Consider the following 16,305-nt stretch of genomic DNA (forward strand, 5'->3'; position numbering starts at 1 on the left):
AGTTGTGCGAGTTTTTCTAACTACCCGCACTTTATCTTCATTACTTATTTGTGCACTAGGGTTCTCACTACACACACATATACACATACATACATATAATAGATGCTCTTTGCAAAAAAGTGATTGATCACTTGCATTTACTTCGTCATTTACAACGACTTCAATCTAATTACATATATTTTTTGTATGTAGTTCTTCACATATAATACCACCACGAAGGTTGGGGGCTCAGATAGGGGCTCGATTAGGGGGTCCGGTTGGAGGTCGGTTAGGTGTCGGTAGGGGGTCGGTTAAGGTGTCGGTTTGGGGGTCGGTTAGGTGTCGGTAGGGGGTCGGTTAGGGTCCGGTTGGGGGGTCGGTTGGGGACCGGTTAAGTGGTCGGTTGGGGATAGGTAGGGGGTCGGTTAAGGGGTCAGTTAGGGGGTCCACTCCTAAAGGGCCCCTAACCCGCCCCTGACCCACTCCCTAACCAAACCCTTAACCGACCCACTAACCGATCCCCTAACCAGCCCACTAACTGACCCCAACCGGCACCCTAAACGGCCCCCTAACCAACCCCTAACCGACCCCCTAACCGCACCCTAACCTACCCCCTATCTGACCTCCCAACCGACACCCTAAACGATCCCCCAACCGGCCCCCTAGCCTACCCCCTAAACGACCCCCGAACCACCCCCAGCCGACCCCTAACCGACTCCCTAACCGACCCCTTAACTAACCTCCTAACCGACCCCCAACTGACCCCTAACCGACCCTCAACCGGCCCCCTAACCGACCCCCTAACACACCCCAAACCCATCCCCTAACCCATATTCGTGATGACACTTTTACTTGATAGTTTCGGTTTTAATTGTTAGTTTCAATTGTTTCTTAGAACAACTAATAAAATTAATCTAATTGCAATTAAAATCAATTCAATCGAAATCAGTTGCAATTGAATAGATTTTTTAATCTGATTGAAATTTAATTGATTAACGTACTTGCTTCGGCAGTACATATACTAAAATTGGAACGATACAGAATTATACGTAATCTAAAAAATGAATACAGCTATGGAATAGACGAGATACCATCCGCGCTTATAAGGGTATGTGCAGACGAATTGACGTTTCCGTTTTATACGCTTGTCAATCAGTCTTTTGCCGAGGGTGTGTTCCCGGTTCTTCTTAAACAATCCCTGATAAAACCGATCCTCAAAAAAGGAAGTAAGTATGATCTGAGTAATTACAGACCGATTGCATTATTGCCCGCGGCTTCGAAAGTATTTGAGAAGGCAATGTGTAGCCGCCTATACTCTTTCTGTGAAAAGTACAATATATTTGATGAGTCGCAGAATGGTTTTCGGAAAAATCGTTCAACTACACTTGCGACTTACAAATTTATGCAAAAGATTCTGGATACACTAAATGAAAAAAAGTATGGTATCGGTATCCTATTGGACATGTCAAAGGCATACGATAAAGTTCGGTATGATATATCTTACTGGATAAACTTTACGGAATGGGTATACGAGGTGACATTCATAAATGGTTCGCATCCTATTTAGAAAACAGAATCCAGTATGTAGAAATCGAGCATTATAACTATGAGACAGGGGAAATAACTCAAGTCAGATCTGAGCCCCAAAACATGAACAATTCGATACCACAAGGAAGCGTCATTGGGTGCATACTATTCCTGGCTTATATAAATGACCTCCCAAAAGTAATAAACGATTCATGTGTTCTTTTCGCTGACGACATCTCAATATTAACCTCTTGTAAAAATAGTGACCACTTAAATCAAACCCTTCATCCACTAACATCATACACTAACTACAATTGTAACATGGATGAATGATCACAATTTAGAAATTAACTTCACAAAAACCAAACTTATAGAATTTAGACCCTATCAAAAACCATCACTAAATATTAATTTTTCGTATAACCAAATACAAATAGAAACCGTCAATACATTTAATTTACTCGGAATAGATATCGATACAAATATAAATTGGAAGCAGCATGTACAAAAAATCACAAAAAAGCTATCTAGTTTTACTTACGCCTTAAAAGAAATAAAGAAGTCAACAAATTTACAAACTGCCCTAAGTGCTTACTATGCGTACGCTTATGCATGGCTATCATACGGCATCATATTGTGGGGCAATAGTACAACTGTAAATGACCTCTTTATTAAACAAAAAAACTGCGTAAGAATACTAGCAAATATATCAAGAACAGAGAGCTGTGAACCATTCTTTAGAAAATACAAAATCTTAACCCTAACATCAATTTACATTTTGGAAGTTTGCAAATTTATAAAAAAGTACCCACAATTTTACACTAAACTGCGAGACGAACCAAGACACCATCCCACAAGATACGGAAATAATCTTGTAACACCGTTCTCAAAATTGGAAATGCATAGATGGAGCCCATATTCAATGTCGATAAAAATATACAACAAACTACCGGAGCATATAAAGCAAGAAAATAAAACAAGTATTTTCATAAATAACTTAAAAAACATTCTTTCTAATAAAACTTACTATACAGTGCTACAATATATTGATGATAAATTGCTATAGCGTTGATCTGCCTCATTTCTGTTTTGCTGTCCATTATTATCATATCCATATTACAGGATTCATATGTCTTTCATTGTACCTATGTAATAATAATATAACGCACATGCTCAACATAGCCCCGCACTAGGGAAACCCTGTGTCGCGGGTGCCATGGACACACACATAGACAACCACAAATTACACCCAAACTCACGAGAGAAATAATTACAGGCCATACAAATATTTCTCCCGGCTCAGGAATCGAACCTGGGACCTCTGCGTGGCAGTCCGGCATGGTAACCGTTCGGCCACGGAGGCAGTTAATGTGAATAAATAAATAAAATGAAGTAGATAACATGTTATATAATGGAGTAAATGCAATGTTATTATGGTCGAATTAAAACTAGTATAACACATAATTGTACAATTAATAATATGTTTATATACATATATGATAAGAAATATAATAAGAAATTTTGTAATAATAATTATTGCTAAGGCTTGAAATGTAATTAAACCATATTATAAGTTTTTATATTGCTATGCCCTTACAGTATATTACATGTATACGTAATATAGTGCAAAATTTGTATTATTTATATTATGTAAACTGCAATAAATATATTATCATTATCAATGCCCAACACTGATATAAATCTATGCACGTCACAAAATAGGCTGTACATTGAAAAGAAAAAAGTATTTTGTTGAAATGTATTTTGCAACGAAAGTATTTGAAATACAAATTACAAAATACATTACGGTCAGGTATTTGAAATACCAATTACAAAATACATTTTTAGGGAGTAATTGAAATACAAATACAAAATACGTATTTGTATTTTAAATACGTATTTCAAATACAAGTAATTCAAATACTGCCCAGCCCTGGGTATGGCCGGACGCAGCAGGAAGGTCCTGTCGGTGTTTTTAACATGACATATTTATCAATTTAGCCAGGATACTATTTTATCATAATAGTTGATGAAATATTATTTACACCGATGAATATTATCTCTTGGAACGACGTATCCTTTCTATTACTGCCTCTAGGCCGAACGGTTACCACGCTGGACAGCCACGCAGAGGTTCCGGGAGATAAATTTTTGTATGGCCTGTATTTATTTCTTTCGTGAGTGTAATTTGTGGTTGTCTATGTGTGTGTCCATGGCGCCCGCGATACAGGGTTTCCATGTGTTAGCGTATCGTGACATTATTTTATTCTATTAGAAAACTTACTTTGCGTCATTAAGAATTATTTCCATCGAAATAAGAAATATACCGATATAATCATCATCGATATCAACGGAGCGCTGACAGGCGGCCGACATTACGAAGAGTTTCTTTGACTAGAACAGACGTGTTTTGTTTTGTTTGGATTTATAGTGAAAGATCTTATAATTTTTCTAACGTTTCTATGTCCACTTGGAAAACCTCTATTACATGGGGTTTCCCTAATGCGAGGCTATGAGTGTGTGCGCATTATTATTATTACAATAGGGTATTAAACCATTAACACTTCTTTTACTTATAACATACATGGACTTAATGTTTTTGGCCCATCCCACGAGTCATGGGTACGTTAAATGCTTTTTCTGAATTCTAGTTTTGAATTATTTACGTACTCATCTGGTCGTTTTTGTTTAACTATTAGTTATTTTGTAAGACACCGATTGCCGGCTCTTTTCTTACTTATTCAACAAAGTTAGTCTTGCATAAAGATTATCAAGTTTAGAATTAAGTGCCAATGGGTAAAAGTGTTTGCTGGCACGTGCGTTACCGAGACGGCTCACTCTTTTGTCCTATTGTAATCTAAAAATTAAGCGATAGACGTACCGGTGGATAGTATCCAGTTGGCAAATAATATTTGGCCAACTACACCTCGGTGGAATTAAAAACAACGAGATTTATTGGCCACGACTGTCTTGTGGAATACAAAATACCGGACACCGCAGAAAAGTGGAGTGCTTGTCGGTTTCTGTTGGATGCTTTTGGAAAGCGTGCAGGAACTTTTCAATTTAATGTCATCTTGAGCAATCCTCTTTTGGTCGACAAAGGCCTTTCCACCAGAGATATGCGAGGTAGTGCTGTGAAACGGTGTGATGTTTTCCACCAAAGCTGTGCGAGGATGCGTTACGAAATATTTTCAGATATGCGCGGGCGGGGTACGGTGGGGTGAGCGATGGCGATATGTCAGTGTCATACCTTCAGTAGCTCTAGTTTCCTACACCGTTTTGCACACCGTTTTGTATGTACAAATACTTAGCTCCGCTAACCCTTTTCCACCGGAGCTGCGTTAAGCGACGCTAGGAAAATGAAGCAATCCTATTGGTGGATCATCTCTGGACATCTCTGGTGAAAAGGCAGCCTAAAAGTCCGGAACTCTCTACTCTCATATCTTTGATATACCACCCATTTGCAATAAACGCTTTCTTTACGTACGGGAATCGAACAGTGGCGAAGCGTGGAGCACAGCAATGGGGGCGGGGCGATGAGCGCGAGCTCTAACTACTAAAAGTGTTATTGTTTTTCTTAAAATTAGGCAATAAAACCATTAATTGCGAAAATGATATCCTTAATAACACAAAGGTGGCGGTGGCAGGCGAACATAATAAGGATGCCTACAGATCTGGTGAAAGTGGCCGTAGCCGAACGGTTTGCATGCCACGCAGAGGTCCCGGGTTCGATTCCCGGGCCGAGAGAAATATTTGTATGGCCTACATTTATTTTTCTCGTGAGTCTGGGCGTAATTTGTGGTTGTCTATGTGTGTGTTCATAACACCTACGATACAGGGTTTCCCTAGTGTGGGGCTCTGAGCGTGTGCGCGTGTTTATGAAAGGCTCGTGAGCTGTTGCGCGGCACATATTAATACGTATGTAACTGCACGCATGCAGTACGTGAAGCGCGCGTGCAGTGCGCATACATCGCGCCAGCCCGGGAATCGAACCAGGGCCCTCTGTGTGGCAGACCAGCACGGTAACCGTTCGGCTACTGAGGCAGTTTAATACAAGTAGGAGATATATTCGAATCATTCTTTAAAATTGTCATTTTGCAGAGGTAGCATTATTACACCAAGAATGCTATTTATTGGATAAACGCGAACCATTGCCACATCGTTTACAAAAATAGTTAAACTCCGTTTATTTTTATAAGTATTGATCACCCAAGGCATCGATAATTTTAATTCCGCCTAAAGCTCTTTTGTTTCCTCGATAATTTCTTTGTTAACTAAAAGGAGTTCTCTTTTCCGTGCACCGGAAGGGGCGCCAAACATTTTGCTGTATTAAAATTATTCTAAAACTTTTTTTAAACTTTAGAAAATATAACAATAAACAAAAACTTTAACAACTACACACAATAATTATAAAAAATCCACTACAGAGACAAGAAAACAGTATCGCGTTTTGTATGAAAACCAAGCGTGCCACATTTCTGTATTTCCGTTACAGGCGCTATTTAGCGATGGGAAACCATTTTCGGCACTACAGCGATTGATTAAATCGAAGACGCGGACGCAACACGTATTTAGAATTTTTCAAGTATTGATTATAAGAAGCCGTGAAATATTAACACTGTAATATTTTACCAGAATTAAATAATTAAGTCCTTTAACGCGTTTTGAAAAACAAAAGTTGCTACGGAAATCAAAAAAAAACACCAACAAACTTTATAGAATATTTTTATAAAATTTTCCCAAGAATTGAGAATTATCATTCCTTTATTTCCTAAATAGATCAGAATCGAGAACTGTGTTGCATTAAGTGCACATCACTAATCGTAAAATTTGACCAAAAACATGACGAAGCGGCCGTACCACGGAACTCGATATTCATTCGCTCGTTCGATATTCATGGCCTACTGAAGAAGGACCACAAGTGTACCGCACTAAGTAAAAGTTGCTGATGTTTAACTACGATAACGGCCGGGCGCGTTCTGATGGAGCGTAGCAGCGGCAGCTAAGTGTTTCTAACTTACATTGGTCACGCAAAGTAGGTACATTTGCGGCGTCTATTTACATATTCGCTCACGCGATACATGCAGCCGTATACGCATACCACGCCTAGGGGTGCCGGTGATGATTTTATACCGATTTATCGGATAACGAAGTTATAACAGTTAAAAGAACTAATATTAATTGCTATTTCGGTAACTACTCTAGCAAACCATAAAGTTTTTAATGCCTGGGTCTGTCATTTAAAAAAATAAACAACTTCAAAAATACGCCACGACAATCGTGTGTGTTATTGTTTGGGCTGGTGATTTCGGTGTTTATTTATTGAAAACATACCGTAAGTAGCGTTTTTTAAGTTTACCCTGAATGTACATGTTTATAAACTATACTTTAAGGAGTAATTTCATGGTAAACGTTCGAACCTCTCAAACGGAATATTATCATATTTATCCAAGTACACCAAAAATTTCATTAGTGCTTTTTAAGTGCAGGATTTGCGGTGTATTACTGCATTTTATTTGAGATGTTTTTGTTGGTAGTACGGAGGGTATTTATTTAGCAATGCAGAATAATAATTTTTATTTATAAAAACTTGTATTTAAACTGAATGCTTACTAATGTGCGAAACCAAATAGCCGCCATTTTGCGGTAGGAGGAGCGCATCGCGTGAGCGGATATAATGTCAGTAAGCACGAATGACATCTATGACAAAATGGCGACCCAAAAAATGGCGGTACAAAAAAGTTTTTGATCCCGATTGTTACAAGTGGCATAAAATTATTTACTACTTGAACCATAGGCTTTTATTATAATTTTTGTATATTTATAACTTTTTATTTGGGTACGAATGCACTGAACTCAAAACATAGTTAACATTTGCTCGAATTGCCGCAAATATGTAAGTAACTAACTATGCTTAACTGTTAACCTAGCTATGAGTTAAAACAACTAGAGAGTTAGAGTTTAACCAAAATTTACCTTTGATTTAGATTCAAAGTTAACAACACTGGTTTCTCTAGGTTGGGTTTTATTTTTAACTAAATTTAGGATTAACTGGCATATATAGTGTATTATTTATATGTATAATTACTAATTGTGTGTTTGTTATCATACAGTCTGTATTTTTAACTGGGACAGTATTGGGAAGTCCGAAACCATAGGAGATGCAGCGAAACAGTCTTAAGAACCAGTAGGTCTCTTTTTGTGAAAACAATTTTGTCATAGTCAATGTTTTGGTCAAACGTTTCGTTCTTAAAAAAAAATTTATAGCGTACTTACTTGTTCGGATTATTTTATTGTATCGGAAGAAAAAATCGGAACAGTGGAAGTTGGTCAAATTTAATAAAATGTTTTTTATATCACCGAGTGCGACACGATCAATGCGGTGTCGTAATGTAACTCCGCTTACGCACTGTAACACTCCTCCTTGCTTCGTCTTCCGGTCCCCTTGTCCGAAGAGCACGCGTTTTAATCATTTCAACGGACCATGTAGCATGCAGTTCTAATTTAGGTATTGTATGTACGTACATCGTAGCGCTAACGCTCTGGTGTCGCAACGCCGGTGCAACGCATCCTGTGGCATCGCTCTAAGTTGTCATTCATGCACTTCTCGGATTGCGTCCTTTTACAAACCCAAACTCAAATAATTTTTATTTCATGGGTAAGTTATTTACACATGAAATCGTTATATTGATTAAACTCTACTAATCTTACGTAAGGCAGATTCTCCTGAGAAGAATGAGTAAGAAACTCAAGGGGCTGCTCTTTGTAAATAAACATTTGTATAGATTTATTATTTACAATGTTTATTTCAATTATAATGAACCAACGCGAATTGTAAGAGTTATACAGGTCACTCAATCTCATTTGAGCCAAGGTTATCAATCGATTTTTTAAAAAGGAGGTTCGGAGAAGTGCCATAAGCGTCGATTACTATCGTAATCGATATCGCCAAAACGCATACAAACAAAATGATAAACACTATGAAATCTTGATAATGGTTGGTCATAGTTTAACTGCCTCCGTGGCCGAACAGTTACCATGCCGGACTGCCACGCAGATGTCCCAGGTTCGATTCCCGGGCCGGGAGAAATAGTTGTATGGCCTACAATTATTTCTCTCGTGAGTTTGGGTGTAATTTGTCGTTGTCTATGTGTGTGGTTTCCCTAGTGCGGGGCTATGTTGAGTGTGTGCGTTATTTATTATTATTATATTTATTATTGTTTCTAATATAAAAAGACGTAATAAATTCCGGATTGTTAGCATAATTTAAACTTTACCCACCGGTAAAAGCATTCCTTTGTCGCAAGTTACGACGTTTTGGTTTTATATTCAACATGCTGCCATCTTGCGGCTAGTAGTTGGACTTAGACTTTTCAACATACTAATTATAAATTAATAGTAAATTAAATTAAAAGTAAAAGTAAAAAGTAGATTAAAAGTAAATTGTATAAATGCTTTCTGACTAATAAGTTTCTACATTAAATCTTATTTGCGAGATTGGTGCCTGAGATAGGCATAACAATGCCTGTATTACAGATGACCAGGTCCCAGTTCACATTTATGTTAAAATCTATTTTACATAGAATTAGGTAGGTACAGTAAATGAACAGTAAAATGGATTTAAACACATTGTGATTAATTAATTACTTTAAATTCGCAAAGTTAAATTAAATAAAATTACTACTGTAACAGAGTCCAGGGGGGGCCGTGACAAAGGGGCTCGTGTCGACAGTGAAGGAAAAAACGCTTAGTAAAGTTTAAGGTACAGAAGGGCGTAACGGGAGGTCCGGTACGTGCTCGTACACAACCCGATCGCAGTCAATAGTTCAATGTGGTCCAGTAGGAGCCGTACACACATTGAATTCAGAATTCACAAATAGATACTTTGCTCATGGTGCCGAGGGAAAATCTTAACATCGCGTTTTAGGAAATAGCCTTAAAGTGGTCAATGCCATCTAGCGGCGTCGAGTGGAACTAACGCTCCGTTACGCTACAATTTTTTTTGGAAAGAATGAGAATTGAGATTCATAAAAGAAAATATCAAAAGGAAACAAATTTTTTATGTGTAAGTAGTTCGATATAAGAGAAGTTGGGCTAGTGTGCTTGCGTGGGTTGTAAGTATTTGTATTTGGGTGGGTAAATGTATGAGCAGTACTTTAATTATAAATCTTAAAAATAGTAACATCTAACGAATAGATAATCAGAAAATTTAAAATTTATTAAATTAAGACTTGCCGATGATTTCAAATACTACTTACTACGGGTAATATTCTTGGTGCAGCTATCATTTTTGCACTCCATAACAGCACAATAAGGCATTTTTAATACAGTTGCTCAAAACGTGGTATTTTTCGCACTACAAATCGTGCGGAAAGTTGGATTTCTCGCACTAGTGCTTTTTACTTTTCCAGTTTTTTTTAAATTTACTGTTGTTTTAAGTCTTAAACATAGAACTAAAGAGATTGTATATTTATTTCATATTTACGTGCTTTGTGACGTAAGTCATTCGTCATTAAAACTTATATTTATTTACACATACTATATAATGAACGTATCGAGTGGAGGTCCACAGTCTCTGCCTACCCCTGAATGGGTGACAGGCGAGATTTTTATGTATATATTTGTTCTATGTATTACAGATAAATTGTATCTCACTACCGTGCACGGGTTCCTAAAGAAGTTTAAACAAAAGTACCAGGACTTCATAATAAGAAAAGTGGTTACAGACCGATATTACAGAAAATAAACAAAAACAGCACGTTAGAACTAGATTTCCATAGACTTTTAAATAATGGTTGCAGTGGTTGTATTTCATTATTTTAATTTACTAGCAGAAAATGAGTTTTTTTTAAATACTGTTTTATTTTACTTTCAATGTAGTTTTTTCGCAAACGTATTAAAAAACGTCGTTTGATACACGTGCGGATTTGTCATTTTCACTTGTCTCGCGTCTTGACTCTCGCCTCTGGCTCGGGCCAAGAAGCCTCGAGACTCGTGAATAATGACTAACTTTCCGCACTTATATCAAAAATAACTATTTTCTACGATTTTAGAGAATTACACAACTTTACTATACAAATCGAAAGTGGCGGACTTAGCTCAAATAGATCTTTCGACACTTATTGTTGGCACGCGTCAGATGCTAACTAACCACTTCTACTGTAGTTATTGTTTTGTGGATACTCGATTATTCCGACATTTGTGAACCGATTTCGTTTTTGTTGAAAAGCGGGTACATCAGTAGTAGTTCTTTCAACTTTGAATAAAATATTCCACCTCTAAGGGTGGCAAGTTAGGAGATGAATCCGATTTATTGTATTTCACTCACTCTCCATTAAGCGATTTCAATAAAACTTCCGAAATAGATGAAATTACATACTGGGGCGATGCACATATCTTTAACTGCCTCCGTGGCCGAACGGTTACCATGCCGGACTGCCACGCAGAGGTCCCAGGTTCGATTCCCGGGCCGGGAGAAATATTTGTATGGCCTACATTTATTTCTCTCGTGAGTTTGGGTGTAATTTGTGGTTGTCTATGTGTGTGTCCATGGCACCCGCGAAACAGGGTTTCCCTAGTACGGGGCTATGTTGAATGTGAGCGTTATTATTATTATTATATCTTATGTGCCCTGGAGAGCTGTTCTTAAAGTTATCAACTTCCGTCCATTGACATTTAAATAAATGGACGACGGGTCTAATGCAAAAACCACGAAAAAAATGTCCCAAGTCACCCTTTTTAAACGTAGTGACATGTAAAGGAATGTGAAAAAGCTAAAACGTTGAATTTAAATTGTAATGCCATCGCAGTACTGTCTAATTTTGCTTGCTTCGCTGTCAGTCGAACAAACGAAGACTAAAGCGTGAATGCTATAAGTTCGGACACTTTTTAGCGCGGACCCGACGTCCATATAATTGTAAGTCAATGCTTCCGTCTTTTCGATTATCCAACCCGTAAGCGAGTGCGATATCTTCTCGGTTAACGAATAATTTTGAAAAACCATTCAATTACTCCAATTGATTCTGTTACTTTAACCAACCACAGACGACTCGATACCTTTTAATCTCGTATACAACTCCGCACAGCAGACTTGGATAGTTTTTTTGGATCTTTGATACATACCTTTACTTTAAATTAAATTCCACTTTGCATTATTTAGCCATGAATAAAATAAAATCTAAAAATACCAAAATTCTGGCTTAAGAGAAAAGTTACAATGAAACAGAGGGCGAAGGGTGGAAGTTGTTTCATAATTATTTTTATATAGGTAACCATTAGTTTATAACCTGCTAATTATTTTATTGTTAAATATATAAAATCTATTTTTAAGTTGTAATATAAAGAAATTTGCCCAAAATGATGCCTAAATACAGATACACGTTTACTTACTTTAGACATCGTAATTACACATAGGTTTTAATATTAAAATGTATAGCTTTATTATGAAGATTGTATAATTTAGTTTCCCTTCCTAATGGTTATTTTAATACTATAATAGCTATATTTGCATTTGTTTTGCTCGTATTGTATTAGATTAGGTTATGTTGAAATTTTTTTTTTTTGATTTCGATTTTCTTTTTATAAAAAAGTTTTTATTATCACATGAAAATCATAAAAATACTACGGACTATATACAAATTACGTGTACGAGAAAATTTATAACTCATGTTTAAGTATAATAAATTATTGACTAATGTCGTTCGTGGAACCTTTAAAACTCTCACCTGATATGTTGTCTTTATGCAGATGTCGCCACTATACACCATCGTCCTTTTTAAGAGCCTGGCTACTGTCAGTGTATACTCCTCCACACCTCACGCTTCATAGCCAGCTACTGACCTCATTATAGCTGCCACGTTGATGTTTCTTCATTTGTTCATTGTACGTCATTGTTGGTCTTATTCGTTTCCTTTTTAACCGACTTTAAAAAAGGAGGGGTTTCTCATTTCGACTGCATTTTTTCGTATTTTTTATTAGCAGTAGAGCTCCTTGTGAAAGAGGTCGTCTAGGGTAGTAAAGTCACCTTACCTATTTCTGCTGCCAAGCGTTAGCATGCCCATGCGTACAGTGGCAGTGTCCCTCAGATATTTGCGATTTAAAGTGACACTGCAACTGTTAGGAGCAGGCGTGTTGCTTTCCATCAGGTGCACGACTTGTTGGTCCCGTTACTTGATATTATAAAGTATGTTACGATTTTTTAGTACGAACTTTTTTGTTGGAAAGCGGTTACCTCAGTATTGGTCCCATTTACATTTGAAGAGCATATACCATCTTTAAGGGTAGCAAACTAGGGGATGAATTTCTTTCACTTTCCAGTAACCGTTTTCAATAAAACTTTGTAAATAGATGTAATTCCACGATCTTTTGAGGTCGGTTTTTTGGCACCCTACTAAGGTTATTCCATCTATTTTCCCTTCAATTATCATTACAGCATATGGGATATTATGTTTTTTTTTCTCCAGTAATTTAATCTATCAATTATAATTTTATAAACCATATCACAAAGGCGCTCTTTTTAGTTAAGAATGAAAATTGTATTATCTATGGTACTCGCTACCGAACCGAAAAAATATTTTATCTATACACATATCATAAACTCTCTATGATGTGTTCAAAAACCGCAAAATACAACCAGCACAAAGGTAAACTGTTTTGTTAGAACAAATTTATTTTATCTGTGAAAATGTTAGTATTGCTTCATAATAACATCGAATTCGTTGTTACATTCAAATTTCGAACATCTCTGAAAAACAAAACAATTTGATTGGACCTCAATTCTAATACCAGTCGCAAACAGCAAACAATTTGGACAGTTTCACACGTTGTTTTATATCGAACGATATGATAGTTGGGGCGGATTCTAGTTTGTCTATGAATTAAAAGTAAAAACTACGGTTGTGTGACATGCGTGAGAAAAGTTTTTATTTGCCGGAGATTCGCTCTGGACCTTTTGGAGGGAAAAGTGTCGTTCTTATTTTGACTTTCAATTATTTTGTGAAATCTAGTTTAAAGTGGAATAGGATAGTGCTATTGTGCCTTAATCGAAGATTAAAACGCGAAATTATACGAATCTCGAAATAAAATACCCGTATCGGCCCGTTTTAAGGAATCCCGAGTCAATCCAAGCACGCCGCCTCAAATTGCCTATCCTCTTTGTGGCAGCCATATTTACAGAAACATATTTAAACTTCATGTTTAGGCTAATGGCTTTGCCAAAGCCTTAATAAATTAAAAAAAATATTTTATTTGCCGCCATTTCGCCAGTCGTAACATGCGGTTCCTGAACACATCACAGAGAGCTTATAATATGTGTGTAGATAAAGCAGTGTATGTAACTGTACATAATTAGGCATTAAAACACCCGTGAGATGTTTTTATGAACATAAACCCTCACTCGTATTTTAAAGCCTTTCATTATGTAACAGTCACATAAACTACTATTAAAGTTTTGTGCACAGAAGTATAATGAATTTCAAAAAAAGGACGTCGTATTTTTGCTAATTAAAATATGAATTAAGATGCTACTGAAACGCCTGCCTTCTGGTTAGTTAAATTGGCCTAAAGATCTTGCAACTAGGCCATATTACTTCATTAAAAAAATTATTGGTTAAAATTTAAGCGGTTCTTGGCCATTTCTATTCTATCTCTTGGTTTTTTGTTGTATAGCGTTTGTTAGGCTTTCGTCTAAATTTATGTACATATATGAAGAGGCTGTATGGCGGAACTCTTGCCTACCCAAATAAATGGGTGAAAACGTATTTTAAAAAAAATGCGTGTGTTATCCTTGACTGCTACGAGAATATACATTTTGATAATGTTTCATTATTTTATTTACTCGTAGAAAAAGTTGTATGCAATAATTACAGCATTTGGTCTTAAAAGCCTCGTGGCTTATAGACGGTATTCGACTTTAAGAACCGTTACTGTGCAACAATTGTATAAAAACTATTTGAATACTTTTGAAACACAATACGTACAAGAATAACGCAATCTTATTCTCAGTTCCAAGTGTTACAGAAGACACTAATTTCCAAATAACTATCCCATTCATCCCGCATAGTATCAACTATTTATGCATTTCACCATATTCCTGAAAGAGGAATAGGGACAACAGCACACTTCTGTCTCAATCTACCCCTGAAATATACGTTCCACAGTTCTACGGTCGTCAGTCTGAATGCGATTTTGGTAGAGAGCGGACGCGTCGCTCCTTTCAAAAACAGAACTCGTGTTCGACAATTCGAAAAGTGAATACAACTTTTATTCCTAACGAACAAAATCAACTTTGAAATATTAGTGTTCCGTTTTGTTTTTTTAATAGTTTATAGTGGCTTCGAGTGTAGTTTTTGCAGCAAAAAAAGTGGGTTAATCAAAAAGTGAACTATTTAGTGCTGTTGCCAGAATATAAAGATGAAAATAACCTTAGCACATTTTAGTCGAGGACGTTAAACTATGTCGCACGGTTATAGGCCGGATTCGGATTAAACCGTTTCGGAGATTTTTGTGGTGAGTTTTTTGTTACTTCTTAAAAACCAATAGGATTTAGTAAAAAAAAATTAATGGCGTAATTTTGATCAAGGAGAGTTTTATATTGTTACATTATATGTTTAAAGTTGTCAGGTAAGAATGAAAGTTTATTATTAAATAATGAAATGTCTAAAAATAATTTAGAATAGAAAAAGAACAATATTTTTACGAATATCCGAATGTTGTAAAAAAGACGCGAATTCGAGTTTGTTTCACAAACACGTCTGATGACAAATATTTTCTAGAAAATAGAGAATTATCAAAGTCAACAGATGGTATTTTACGATTATTACTTTAAAACAAATTGAAGTGAGACCTGAATGTTTTTAATCTAATTCATACTATTCAAGATACAGTCTGCATAATGTTGCTGTGGGTCGTTATATACTATTAGAATACGTATATATATCCATATTAATATGTTTATCTTGTTTTATATATTTCGGTTTGTTTGAAAAAACAATTATACACGATTTAAATCCGGAAAAATAGTTTCATTTCCTATATATATTAACTATCAAACTTTGGCTTAGAGTATCTTATTTTTTTTTAAGTGTAGTACCAAAGTATTGTTTATTTTTCCATTGGCCTCAGTGATTGACTGGTAGAGAATGCATTAAGACACTAAGTTCGCTATTTGTGCTATATTGTATTAGTGGTTTGTGATTTGGGATGTATAAAACTTACTTTTAGTCAAACATGTGCCCCAGTTATATAGGAGGTAAATATATATCTATACTACGTACATATATTTTTAATATTCAATGTATACTGTATTTATTTCAAACACTTTCATTGAGTGATATCCTTTGATTGCACCACCCTTAACAAATCTTAAAGTTGCCTGGAAGAAATAGCTACTTAACAATAAGGCCGCCTGTTGTTAATTATCTTATTTTGTAATGTTTCTGAAATGGGCATTGTAATTCCCTAGAGATCATATGCAGATAATAATAATACACACTAGGGAAGCCCTGTATCGCAGGTGCCATAGACACACATAGGCAATTACAAATTACACCCAAACTCACGAAAGAAATAAATGTAGGCCATACAAATATTTCTTCCGGCCCGGGAATCGAACGTGAGACCTCTGCGTGGCAGTCCGGCTTGGTAACCGTTCGGCCACCGAGGCTGTTAAATATGACAAAAAGACAAGATAATAGTTGTTATTCTGCTACAGTTAGTTGCAATGGCAGTTAAGTCTCAATTATAGAGTGCCAATAGTTATGGCACTGATGGCATTCATTCATTCCATCACTAATGGTCGAT

The sequence above is a fragment of the Hyposmocoma kahamanoa genome, unplaced genomic scaffold, assembly GCF_003589595.1.
Source record: "Hyposmocoma kahamanoa isolate Upper Pololo Valley unplaced genomic scaffold, ASM358959v1 215, whole genome shotgun sequence".
Classification (NCBI taxonomy): domain Eukaryota; kingdom Metazoa; phylum Arthropoda; class Insecta; order Lepidoptera; family Cosmopterigidae; genus Hyposmocoma; species Hyposmocoma kahamanoa.